The sequence below is a fragment of the Antechinus flavipes genome, chromosome 5, assembly GCF_016432865.1.
Source record: "Antechinus flavipes isolate AdamAnt ecotype Samford, QLD, Australia chromosome 5, AdamAnt_v2, whole genome shotgun sequence".
In the NCBI taxonomy this organism is placed as follows: domain Eukaryota; kingdom Metazoa; phylum Chordata; class Mammalia; order Dasyuromorphia; family Dasyuridae; genus Antechinus; species Antechinus flavipes.
Genome location: NC_067402.1, coordinates 27,616,686 through 27,628,632, shown reverse-complemented (window position 1 = coordinate 27,628,632; position 11,947 = coordinate 27,616,686).

The following is an 11,947-nucleotide window of genomic DNA, read 5'->3' as shown; positions in this document are numbered from 1 at the left end:
TAATCTCTTGTTTAACATGTATCTAAATGTTTTCTGCCAAGAGTCCTTCAAGGTATCTATTTGCATAAATTTCAAATGTGCATGTATGTATAAAGAAATATGATATTCTATCATAATATTATTTTTTACACATAATATTATCACAAGTAACTATCACTAAAAACATTATTTATTCCCATTTCCCCCCAAACTAAACTTATTCACCAATCAACCATTATATAGTACTTTAATATATGAATTTCACTTCATATGCATTCTGTCCATTGTTCCTTCCACTAGTTCTATAAGGTAAATACTACAGATATGATTATCATCATTGTACAGATCAGAAGACTGAGGCTTAGTGACTTGCTCAGAATCAAAGGTGGGATTTGAAGGTTGGGCAATCTCTTTAAGGTTCCTGATTTCAAGTCCAGCACTGTCTTCACTATAATTAATGCCTCATATCTTTCAGTAATATATTTAGATTCAAGAGGGAGACATTTCTTGAATCTCTCTGCCTCTTGCCTTTTGTGAAAGTTGTCACTTTGGTTGTAATACCCTGAGTAGCACAATTAGTTAGTCTTGTTAGAACTTGGGGCTAATCCCATCTTTAAGTTCCTTGTGTTCTAAATGTGGATGCCATTCAGATGTCATTATGCTTTAGTTCTGGTTATTTTATTTCAGACATGTTCACTCTCATCATAGTTCTTTGCCCTCCTTTGAATGTTTTATATCTTATCATGACATATAGTTGAATGATATAAAATAAGCACCATTTTTTCTATATGCCATATATCTTACCTAATTAAAAGACGAGAGAATTAAAAAACCTCTTTGATCTGCCCATATCTGTCGATTCTGAAGATCAATAATGAAATTTTAAAATGATAAAAACTTGAATAATGTTGTTTTACCTTTGTTCAATCATATTTTATTTTTCCAAACGCATGTAAAGATCTTTTTCAACATTAAATTTTGTAAGACTTTGTTCCAAAGTTTTTTCCTTCCCTCCCTTTTCTCCCTCTTTGGAGTAATCGGTTATAGATTTAAGGGAGGAAACCCTGCTAGTCCCCAACTTGTGAATGAATTATTGTAACAGAGAGGACTGTTTCTGTGTTTTGAGGGAATAAACATTATTGTTTTTAATTTTTTTTCTGAGAAAAGGGCTAATTTTTAGTTTTTAATCAGGATCCCTCTCCCTGTCTTTGTTCCCTTGAACAATTGGATCATAGACCTGACAGAGAACTCTAATCTAAAGCCTTTATTTTACAAATGAGGAAACTGAGGTTCAAAGAAGTTAAATGACTTGCTCATAGTCACATGGGTAGTAAATGTCACAGACAGGATTTGATCATGGGTCCTCCGACTTTATGGACAGTGCCTTTTATATCCTACTATTTCCTTTAATGACTTCACCATTCTATTTTGAATACAGGTTCAGATCCCTCAAAATTTACAGTCGTCAGAAAGCTTCCAGATTGAGTAAATGTATGTATATTTGGGATTGTCAAACAAATTACATAAATAGGATTTAGAGAACCCATTTGGGGATGGGTTCCAGTTTGGTGGGCAATGTTGTGGGCTGAACCTAATCATTTTTATTTGGGGACTATGAGGAAGCTTTCTGTAAGTTTTTGATCTAGACAGGAGAGAATCTTGTGTTCCAGGAGCTTCCTAATAAATGTTAGCTAAAAATTAGATTGACCATGAAGTTTAATGCCCATCTATCTCCACTGGATAAAATTTTTATACTCTTATCTAATGATCTTATCCAATTTTATTACATAGAATGAATTTTTTTTCCTTCTATATAAACATCTCTGCCAAAACCCCAGATAGTTTAGATGTAGTCAAAGAAAAAAGGGAAGAAATGCTAGTGAAGTGCAAAGGCTGATATGACAGCAGAAGAATATTGAAAATATTTTACAAGTTCAGCATATGTCTGAAGCCAGAAAATTAAGCCAATTCAGTGGCCTAGAACATCAAGGGGACTGCTCTTGGTTCCTGAATACAATGAACAGAGGCTTTAGTAACATAATAACCTCCAAGTTATGGACAAGATCCCTTAGGATGGTTCCAAGAATGGGCATGAATCCCTAGGAAGCTGACCTTGATCAGCAAGGGCTCAGGCCCAGAACAGATTCCTAAAAATTACATTTTACATAGAAATGGTTAGAAAGTAGTCAGCCAACAAATATTTATTAAGTGCCTACTATGTGCCAGACACTGTGATTTGATTTGAGGATCAAAAAGGGAAGTGCAAAAACTTGGTTCATTTACTCAAGGATCTCACATTGTATTGGGAGAATGGAACTTAAAGGTCATTTAGTCTGACATATACAATATCTGAACAAAAAAAAATCCCTCCTGCATAATCCCTACATCTCTATTTTGAACAAACTATATGTGAGGTAGGGTATTAAACCCTGGAAATGTAAGTACAAAGAATGAAGCATTTCCTACTTGCAAAGAACTTATATTCTAATGGAGGAAATAGTAAATACATTCATACACACAAACATATGTGTATGTTTATATAGTCATACATATACATACATGCATATATATACATACACAACATATTTATAAAATTAATAAATACAAATATATATAAAGTAGTTAAATTTAAGGTCACTTGGAAGGGAGGCATCAGCAGCTGGGGGATCAGGAAAGACTTCAAGTAGAAGAGGATGCTAGAATTCTATTTTTTAAAAAGATATCCTCTTCTACCTGAAGAAGATGCTAGAATTATATTTTTTTAAAAAAGAAGATGGAAGTCAAGCACATTACAGTTGGTGGGATGACCAACAGAACGGCAAAGAAAGTAGATGGAATATTATGTGTGAGGAATAGAGGAGAAAGTCAGTATGGCTGGACTACATCATTTGGAAGAGGGACTCAAGGGGAAGGAAAGAAAAATTGGGGTCACATTGTATATTCATTAGACTTTAGAAGTTGAGCAGAGCTTTGGTCTGGAAGTACTAGAAAACCATTGATGGTTGACCAAATACATGGTCATATCTAATCACAAGGAAAATTAATTTGGCAGGATCTTGTAGGAGAAAACTCAAGGTAGAGACACTATTCAAAAGGCAGATAGAATAATCTAATGATGAGATAATGGGGGCCTGAACATCAAAGCATGATGGCAGCTTTGTGAGTGGGAAGAGTCATATGTAAGGGATGTTGTGAAGGTAAAATGATAAGATTTGGCAACTGATCGGCTATGTGGGACAAGGAAGACTAAAGAGTCAGGGATAATGCAGAAGACTCTAATCTTGGAAATGGATATGATTGACAGAAATAAGGACATTTGGAAGAGGGAAGTATTGTGGAGAAATGATAATGAGTACAATTTGGGACATATTACATTTTAAATGGTCTATAGGTAATTGATAACAGGACTAAAGTTCAATGGAGATAAAGAATTCTCATCATCTTGCAAAATGGAATCTGCCTCAGTTTTCTCATGTCATCAGTATCTTCTACCCCTCTGACTGGACCCCTCTGATTATAGAGCAGAATCATGAGTTTCAGGATCTCTCTATTTTAAAAAGGGACTCAGAATAGTCTTCTCCCTGTTCTCCACCAGCTACACTGCTTTTGGATTTTTTTTTTAACTTCATCATACTTTTATGTTGGAAGCCTTCTCCTTCCCTTTTTCTTTCTCCCCCTGCTTTTCTGCTTCCTTTTCTATTCTATCTTCCTCTATTAAATTTAAGTTCCTCAAAGGCAGGGATTGTCTTTGATTTTATTTTTATTTGTATTCCCAGAACTTACCATAGTGCCTGGGTTCTTAATAAATGTTTATTGACTGGTTGTGGCTGGCTTTGCACATCTAGAGTCAAATTATTGTTTAGTAGTTTTTGGTTGTGTCTAACTCTTTGTGACCCTATTTAGGGTTTTCTTGGCAAAGATATCAGAGTCGTTTTCCATTTCCTTCTCCAGCTCATTTTATAGGTCAACAGACCAATAGTTAACAGTGACTTATGAGGGTCATACAACTGATAAGTGTTTGAGGCCAGATTTGAACTCAGGGAGATGTATTTTTCTGACTCCAGGCCTACACTCTATCTGTGGTGCCATCTCCTTGTCCCCTCATTGGCACAGAGATAATGTTTCATTTCATGGAGAGTGGAGGTTGCCAAGAGAAATCATGTAGAGGGAGAAGAAAAGATCCAAAGCAGAACCTTGGAGAGCACTCACAATTAGGGGATGAGAATAAACCAGGAGACTGAGAAAGTGTGATTAGACATGGGAGAAAGCTAGGAGGAAGCAGTGTCTCAAAAACCCAATGAGGGGAGAGAACCTGGGAGCAGGGCAGTGACCAACAATTGGTAACTTTGGAGAGAGCAGTCTTAGCTAAGTGAAAGGTTGGATGTTGGATTATAGAAGATTGAGGGGTAAGTGAGAAGAAAGAAAGTGGAGGAAATGAGTTTAATTTCATTAGATGAATTTCATTCATTAGAAATTAATTTCAGGAAAAGATAATGACAAATGTTAGAGAGGATGTGGGAAAAGTGGGACACTGATACATTGCTGGTGGAATTGTGAATGAATCCAACCATTCTGGAGAGCAGTTTGGAATGATGCTCAAAAAGTTATCAAACTCTGCACACCCTTTGATCCAGCAGTGTTTCTGCTGGGCTTATATTCCAAAGAGATCTTAAAAGAGGGAAAGGGACCCCTGTGTGCAAAAATGTTTGTGCCAGCCCTTTTTGTAGTAGCTAGAAACTAAAAACTGTGTAGCTTCCCATCAGTTGGAGAATGATTGAATAAATTGTGGTATATGGATGTTATGGAATATTATTGTTCTGTAAGAAATGACCAGCAGGATGATTTCAGAGAGACCTGGAGAGACTTACATGAACTGATGCTGAGTGAAGTGAGCAGAACCAGGAGAACATTGTATACGGCAACAACAAAATTATATGATGATCAATTCTGATGGACATAGCTCTCTTCAACAATGAGATGATTCAGATAAGTTCCAATTGGTCAGTAAAGAAGAGAATCAGCTATACCCAGAGAGAGAACTATGGGAAATGAGTGTGGATCACAACATAGAATTTCCACTCTTTCTGTTATTGTTTGCTTGCATTTTTGTTTTCCTCAGGATTTTTTCTTTCTTTCTAGATCCGATTTTATGCAACAAGATAACTATATAACTATGTATACATATATTGGATTTAACATATATTTTAACATATTTAACATGTATTGGACTACCTTCCATGCAAAGGAGGGGATGGGGGAAAGGAGGAGAAAAGTTGGAACACAAGCTTTTGCAAGGGTCAATGTTGTGAAAAACTATCCATGCAGCTACACCCAAAGAAAGAACACTGGGAAACGAATGTGAACTATCTGCATTTTTGTTTTTCTTCCCGGGTTATTTATACCTTCTGAATCCAATTCTCCCTATGCAACAAGAGAACTGTTCGGTTCTGCAAACATATATTGTATCTAGGATATACTGTAACATATCCAACATATAAAGGACTGCTTGCCATCTAGGGGAGGGGGTGGAGGGAGGAAGGGAAAAAAATTGGAACAGAAACGAGTGTCAATATAAAGTAATTATTAAATAAAAATTTAAAAAAAAAAAGAAAAAGAAAAACTATCCATGCATATGTTTTGTCAATAAAAAGCTATAATAAAAAATGGAAAAAGAAAAACAAGAAATTAATGTTCACTAGAATTTTGTGTCCTCATTATTGTTGCCCTGCATTATCAGTTTAATTTTTCCCCCCAAGGAGTTTGGCTAACAAAGGAAGGAGAGATATAAGATAATCACTTGAAAGATGATGAGATTTAGTTAAATATATTTAAAAGATATGGGAAATTTGGTCATATTGGAATATGGAAAAAAGGAACAAATTGATTAAGGACATTAAAAATTCAAGAGAGATATTTGAACACATAGAGAAATTGGCTCTCCAAGAACAACCACTTCTTTGTCAGTGACTGGGTGGGACAAGGGAAAAGAAAGTGGACTACGATGACAAAGAGGTGTTTTAAAAAGATAAGAGAAGAGGGAGCCACTCATTCCATTTTGGGAGTAGTTCTTATTGTTTATAAGTTTTTTTGGGGGGGGCACTAAGCCTAAAGTTAGTTTCTAGAACTAAGAAAACACTTTATTATAAATATAATATTTATAATACATAAACATAAAATGATGCTTAAAATTCCAGGAGAGACTGTAAAGGTTTATTTAACTTAGAGTATTGCTAACCATAGGGTTCATATCCTTTGTCCCTTTGAAACCTAAGCCTAGAACCTTTTGAAAGAAGTCATTTTTAAAATTAACAAAAGGTACTTTCAGAACCCAGAATAATGTTCAATCTTGGGAAGACAAATCTGATAGGCCATTGCTAAATGTCAAAGGATAAATAAGGTAGGTTGAGCCCAGGAAGGAACCCACTGGAAGTACAGCCACCAGGGGGAGAAAGTGTACCTTTTGGTAGTTTCCTATTTTAGCTAATTACTTTTGCAATTGTGTATTAAATGCAATTGTCTCAAGTGCCCTAAAGTAAAGCAGTTTTGTGCCTTGGACCTCTCCCCTAGTTACATCTCTGACCCTGAGGCTGAATACAGAGTCTAGTGTCTGGGTGAATCAATTGGATGGTAACAGATAGAAGTACCAACAGAAGAACTCCAAGTGCAGGGGCGAACTGTGTTTTAATGCAAGGACTCAATGTGACAGCAAATTTTTATTTATTATTCATTTACCTAGGTGTACACATGGGATGTGCTGGAAGAGCCTAGGGACAACCTATTTTCTTTCTTTTTCTCCCCTTCCCTCCCTTCTTTCCCTTCTCTCTCTTCTCTCCCTTTACCTCTTTACCCCCTTTCTCCCTTTTTCTTTCCTTGCTCCCTTCTATCTTCTCTTCTGCTGTTCTTACCTCTCTCATCTTCAAGCTAGAAGTGCAGTTCACTCAATAACTCAGTCACCTTATAAATCAGGCTTGGGACTTTATCCTGTTCCTTGTCTTACTTTAGGATCATTCACTCCTCTGAAGGCAGCTTGTTAGTCCACTCCCACTGGTTCCCAATACTAGTGCCAGATTTAGGGGGCCCACGCCTGATCCCAGCCTCAGGCTCTCCAGCAGCTGGGATTACAGGCATGCGCTATCACTCCTTGAAACACCCTAATATCTTAACAAAGGACTTTAATCCTTTAATTTGGTTATATGATACACTCTCTGTAAGGGCTGAATTGCATGCTCTAATTGCAAAAATACATAGAAGGTCCATGTTCACTAGAATTTTGTGTCCTCACTATTGCTGCCCTGCATTGTCATTAGTCTTCGTTTTCTCTTTCTCTATCTGCAATTGGAGCTAGTTCATACTATGTTTAAATTTTTTTTAAAAATCTCTATTTTTCTGAGATAAAGTCTAGTGTGCTTTCCATTGAACTGAGTATGAATGTGTGAACCAGTGCATATGTTAGTGTTCTAATTCTTTAATACATTCATAATTTTATCAATGAGAATATTCTCTCCAATAATACTGACTAAAACTCTTCCACATTTGCCAGTTTTGTTCATATCTCCTCTTGGACTTGCCACAGGGTGTCGAGGTCCAACTAACTGGGTTCTTTCCTTGAATCTCTTGATTATCACAAAAAAGCAAAAGACATGCACACTATCTGCCCATTGGTTATCTATTGATCTCTCCATAAAACTACTCCATTTTCTTTTTCAATTACATTTCTTTGATACCTGTGTTTGTATTCTCTTCTTCATTATGGTTTCATTACAATGATAGCAAGATACAAAACAGATGGTTCAAAATGTGAATTTGCTGCAAAAGTCCCAGACAAATTCCCAATTCAGGAAGCAATCAGCATTATGAGCAAAAAAGAACATTTCTTTAATTCAAGCCTTTGATATACCTTTTTTTTTCTTTTTCACAGAAGCTATTGTCTTTGAAAACTGCAGCAACATGTCAGAAGTGTGCGACTGTCCTCAGTTCACTACCCTGTAAAAGATGTGTGGCAAAAAAAAGGAAAAAAAAATCGAGGAATGCCTGCGTAAGTAATTTTGTTTTTTATGATTCAAGCCCCCAAAAGGTCTTGAACTGTCAGATTTATTGTCTATCCAATTTTATGACTTTTCGTTGTATTTATTCTTTGATGTTTACCATCAACTGTGTCGACGTGAGCTCTGGGGTCTGTGGGCTCTCATATTGCTAAATCATTTTTTAAGCTTTAGCTGTAGCTTCTATTCAACATCAATCCCCAGAGACATGCCATTAACATGAATCATTTTTGAAAGTATTTGGTGCAATATGAACCTCTTGTTGAGTCTATCACTCATGGTGATGGAAAGAAGTGATGACCTTCACAGAAGTGCCCTATCCCAGGGAAATATCCGAGGACAGAGCTCCCCTCCACCAGCAGGGGCTTCAGTATGGCAGATTCAAGCAGACTTAATCACAAGCTCCTGAAGAATCCAGAGATGCTTCCTTTAATAGTAGGGGAGGTCAACTTTAGAAAACACGCTGACCTAAAATCACAATTATTTTATCTTATGGGCTGTTATTTTTTAACTCCATAAAGGTTACTTTCACAACTGGATGAGCGTTAGATCAACTATATTGTGTGTGTGTGTGTGTGTGTATCTGCATATTATGTTATATAATATATAAATATATTGGTAATATATTATATATGTGTATATAAATATAAATATGTGTCTGATTATATGTGTGTATATATATATAAATATGTGTTATATACTTGTTGAAGTGGAATATAATAAATGTCAATTCATGTGACTGTTTCTGAAGAGTAGAATTATTGGAAGGGGAAGAAAAGAGAAGAAAATAAGCAGTTATATAACACCTACTATGTGCGAGGTGATTTACAAATATCTCATTTGATCCTCATAATACCTCTTAGAAGGAGGTACTGTTGTTATTTCCATTTTGCAGTAGAGGAAACTAAGATAGAGGTTTAACAACTTTTTTTCCAGGATCCCACAGCTAGTAAGTGTCTGAAGTCAGATTTGAACAATTTCTCTTCACTTCAGGTCCAGAGCTCTATCCACTGAACCAACAAGATACCTGTAGTTATACAAGGTTTCCCAAAAGTCTCAGTGCTTTAATAAGCTTAATAAATTAAGAAGCTAGTAAGTGTCTGAGGTCAAATTTGAACTGTTTCTCTTCACTTCAGGTCCAGAGCTCTATCCACTGAACCAACGAGATACCTGTATTTATACAAGGTTTCCCAAAAGTCTCAGTGCTTTAATAAGCTTCAATAAATTAATAAGTGTAAAACTGCATTAAGACTTGTGAGAGCCTGCATGACTTGTCAACCATATATAGATTTAGAACTGAAATATACCATAAAGATCAACTCATTTGACAGCAGAAGGAATTGAATCTCAGAGAAAAAAGTGACCTCCTCAAGATCATACAAGGAGTAAGAAGCCCAAGTTGTTTGATACGGTATCTGGTGACTTTTCCATGACGCCAAGAGGGGACATAATCTATGCTGTGCTGTCGCTTTCCAGTATGAATGACCCAATCAGACACTGATATTCCTCAAATTGACTCGAAGGAATTGAGTGGAATTCTGGAGACAGAGGAACTACGGAAACCAAGAAGTCAGAAAAGAGAGTTCCAGGAAGGGGGTAATGAGGATCACCCCGTCCATTAAAATGCTTGCAAACGTCTCTCGAACACATGGAGAAACTCGGAATTGCTCAGAGTCCTTCCATCCTCCCGAGCTGTTCCCTAGATCCAGCATGCCTTAAAATTCCTCCTATTGTTATTTGGTTTGATGCTGTAATTAAATGAGACGCTTACTCCCAGGGATGATAGATGCATCTGATTGGAAAGAAAGCACTGTTACATTGTAATTGACTTATGAAGATCCATGGCTTGTCAGTTTCAGTGGCGGTATCAGTTCTCTGTGAGGAGCTGGGACTAAAATTCCCTCATCTGCCCTTGACGTGTTTCGCTCGTTGGTGGATATGCTGGTTTACCAGTTAAGGCTCTTCCGAGTTAAAAACGTGGGCTAGAAAAACTGACGTCATAATGTTCATTAGGTTTGTCGGGTAATTGAGAAAGCAGCATAAAAAGCGAAAGATGGAGTAGGGTCCTCTCTGCTTTGGGATTTAACAGCAAAGAGGAAGGCTATATGGTACAGAGGGCGGCAGAATGTAGTGGCCAAAGGCGGAGCCAGACTCCCAGGCTCTGGGTTCAAAATATGATTTTCCCACTTACTAACTGCATAATTGTAGGAAGTCATGTAGCCTCTATGGGGATCTGTTTCTTCATCTATAATGAGAAGGGTCAGATTAGAAGATGACATATAAGATTACTCCTGACCTTAAATCTATGACCTTTGAGAATTACTTGCCTTCCTCCTTTTCTGTAGAGATCAAAGACTGTAGGTATAAAATACTGTATATATTATCATACGTAATTGATGCATTGATTGTTTTTGCTGAACAGATTTATTTTTTCTAATTGAAAAAAAAAACCTTTGTTATAGGGGATGGCTTGCTAGGAAGGGCATGGGTGAGGGCTATATCCAGAAGAAAAGTTTTAGATAAAAACACAATTTTATTTTTTTTATTAAAGCTTTTTAGTTTTCAAGTGGACAATAGTTCAACATTAGTCCTTGCCAAAAACCCCTTTCCCCATGCCCTCCCCTAGATGGCAAGTAGTGCAATATATGTTAAATATGGTAAAAAATATACAAAACACAATTTTAAAGAAAAAATTTTTTTTGCAATATCTTCTACTATGACAGTCGCAGGAAAACTAGAACTCTTTCCATTTTATTCTCTTCTGTGACATGAAAAAGAAAACAAAAGGAATGCCCCATTAATTGCCATGGTAACAATATGTAGAACATGCCACGGACAGCCTAGCCAATAGAGAACCTGTTGGCTTTAGGGAGATATGAGTTCAAATCCTGTCTTTGGTACTTTCTATCTGTGTGTCCTTGGGCAGCTCCCTCTAGTCAATCAATCAATCAATCAATCAAGCAAACAACAAGCATTTCATAAGCCAGGATTTGTATTAGGCACTGGGATCATAAGGACAATTAATGAAACAAGTTCTACTCACTAGGAGTGTACATTACAATAGGGAGCTAACATAAAAGTATATAGAACAGATATAAAGAGAATAGATTCAGATAAATCTAAAGCAGTTAAAAACTTGTAAGTGAATGTGACAAAGAGATGTCTGAGTTGTATATTAAAGGAAGCTAGCAATTCTATGAAGGTAGTGAGGAGGGAGTGCTTTCCAAGCATGGCAAATAGCCCCTACAAAATCAGAGACAGTAAATTGAATATATTGTGTAAGTGACAAAATGAAGGGCAACTAGATAGCCCAGTAGGTAGAATTGTTGGCCTGCAATCAGAAAGCCTGACCTTCTTGAATTCAAAGCTGGACTCAAGACACTTACTAGCTGTGTAATCCCGGGCAAGTCATTGTTTGCCTCAGTTTCCTCAACTGTAAATTGGGACTAATAACAGCACCTACCTTCCAGAGTTGTTGTGAGGATCAACTGAGATGATATTTGAAAAGCACTTACTACAGTTCCTGTCATGTAATAGGGACTATATAAATGCTAGGTATCATTATTTTTATGGATCATAAAGTGTGGGAATGAGAGTAATAAGCTTGGAAAGATAGTTTGGGGCAAGGTTAGATAGCTAAATGGAGGAGTTTATATTTGAATCTGGATGCAAGAGAAAACTGTTGGTTTTTATTGAGTAGAAGAATGATCTTACTTAGAGCTGTGCTTTAGGAAAATCATCTTGGCAGCTAGGATGGGAGGAAGGAAGAAACTTCAGTTCTTTTTTTAGATCTGGTCGATGCCAGATCTAAACCTATCGCTCTATTGAATTTAGACTGAAATAGTCAACAAACGTTTTATTAAACATTTACTTTGTGCCAGAACACTTGCCAAGAACTAAGAATAAAATGAAAAGCAAATATATGG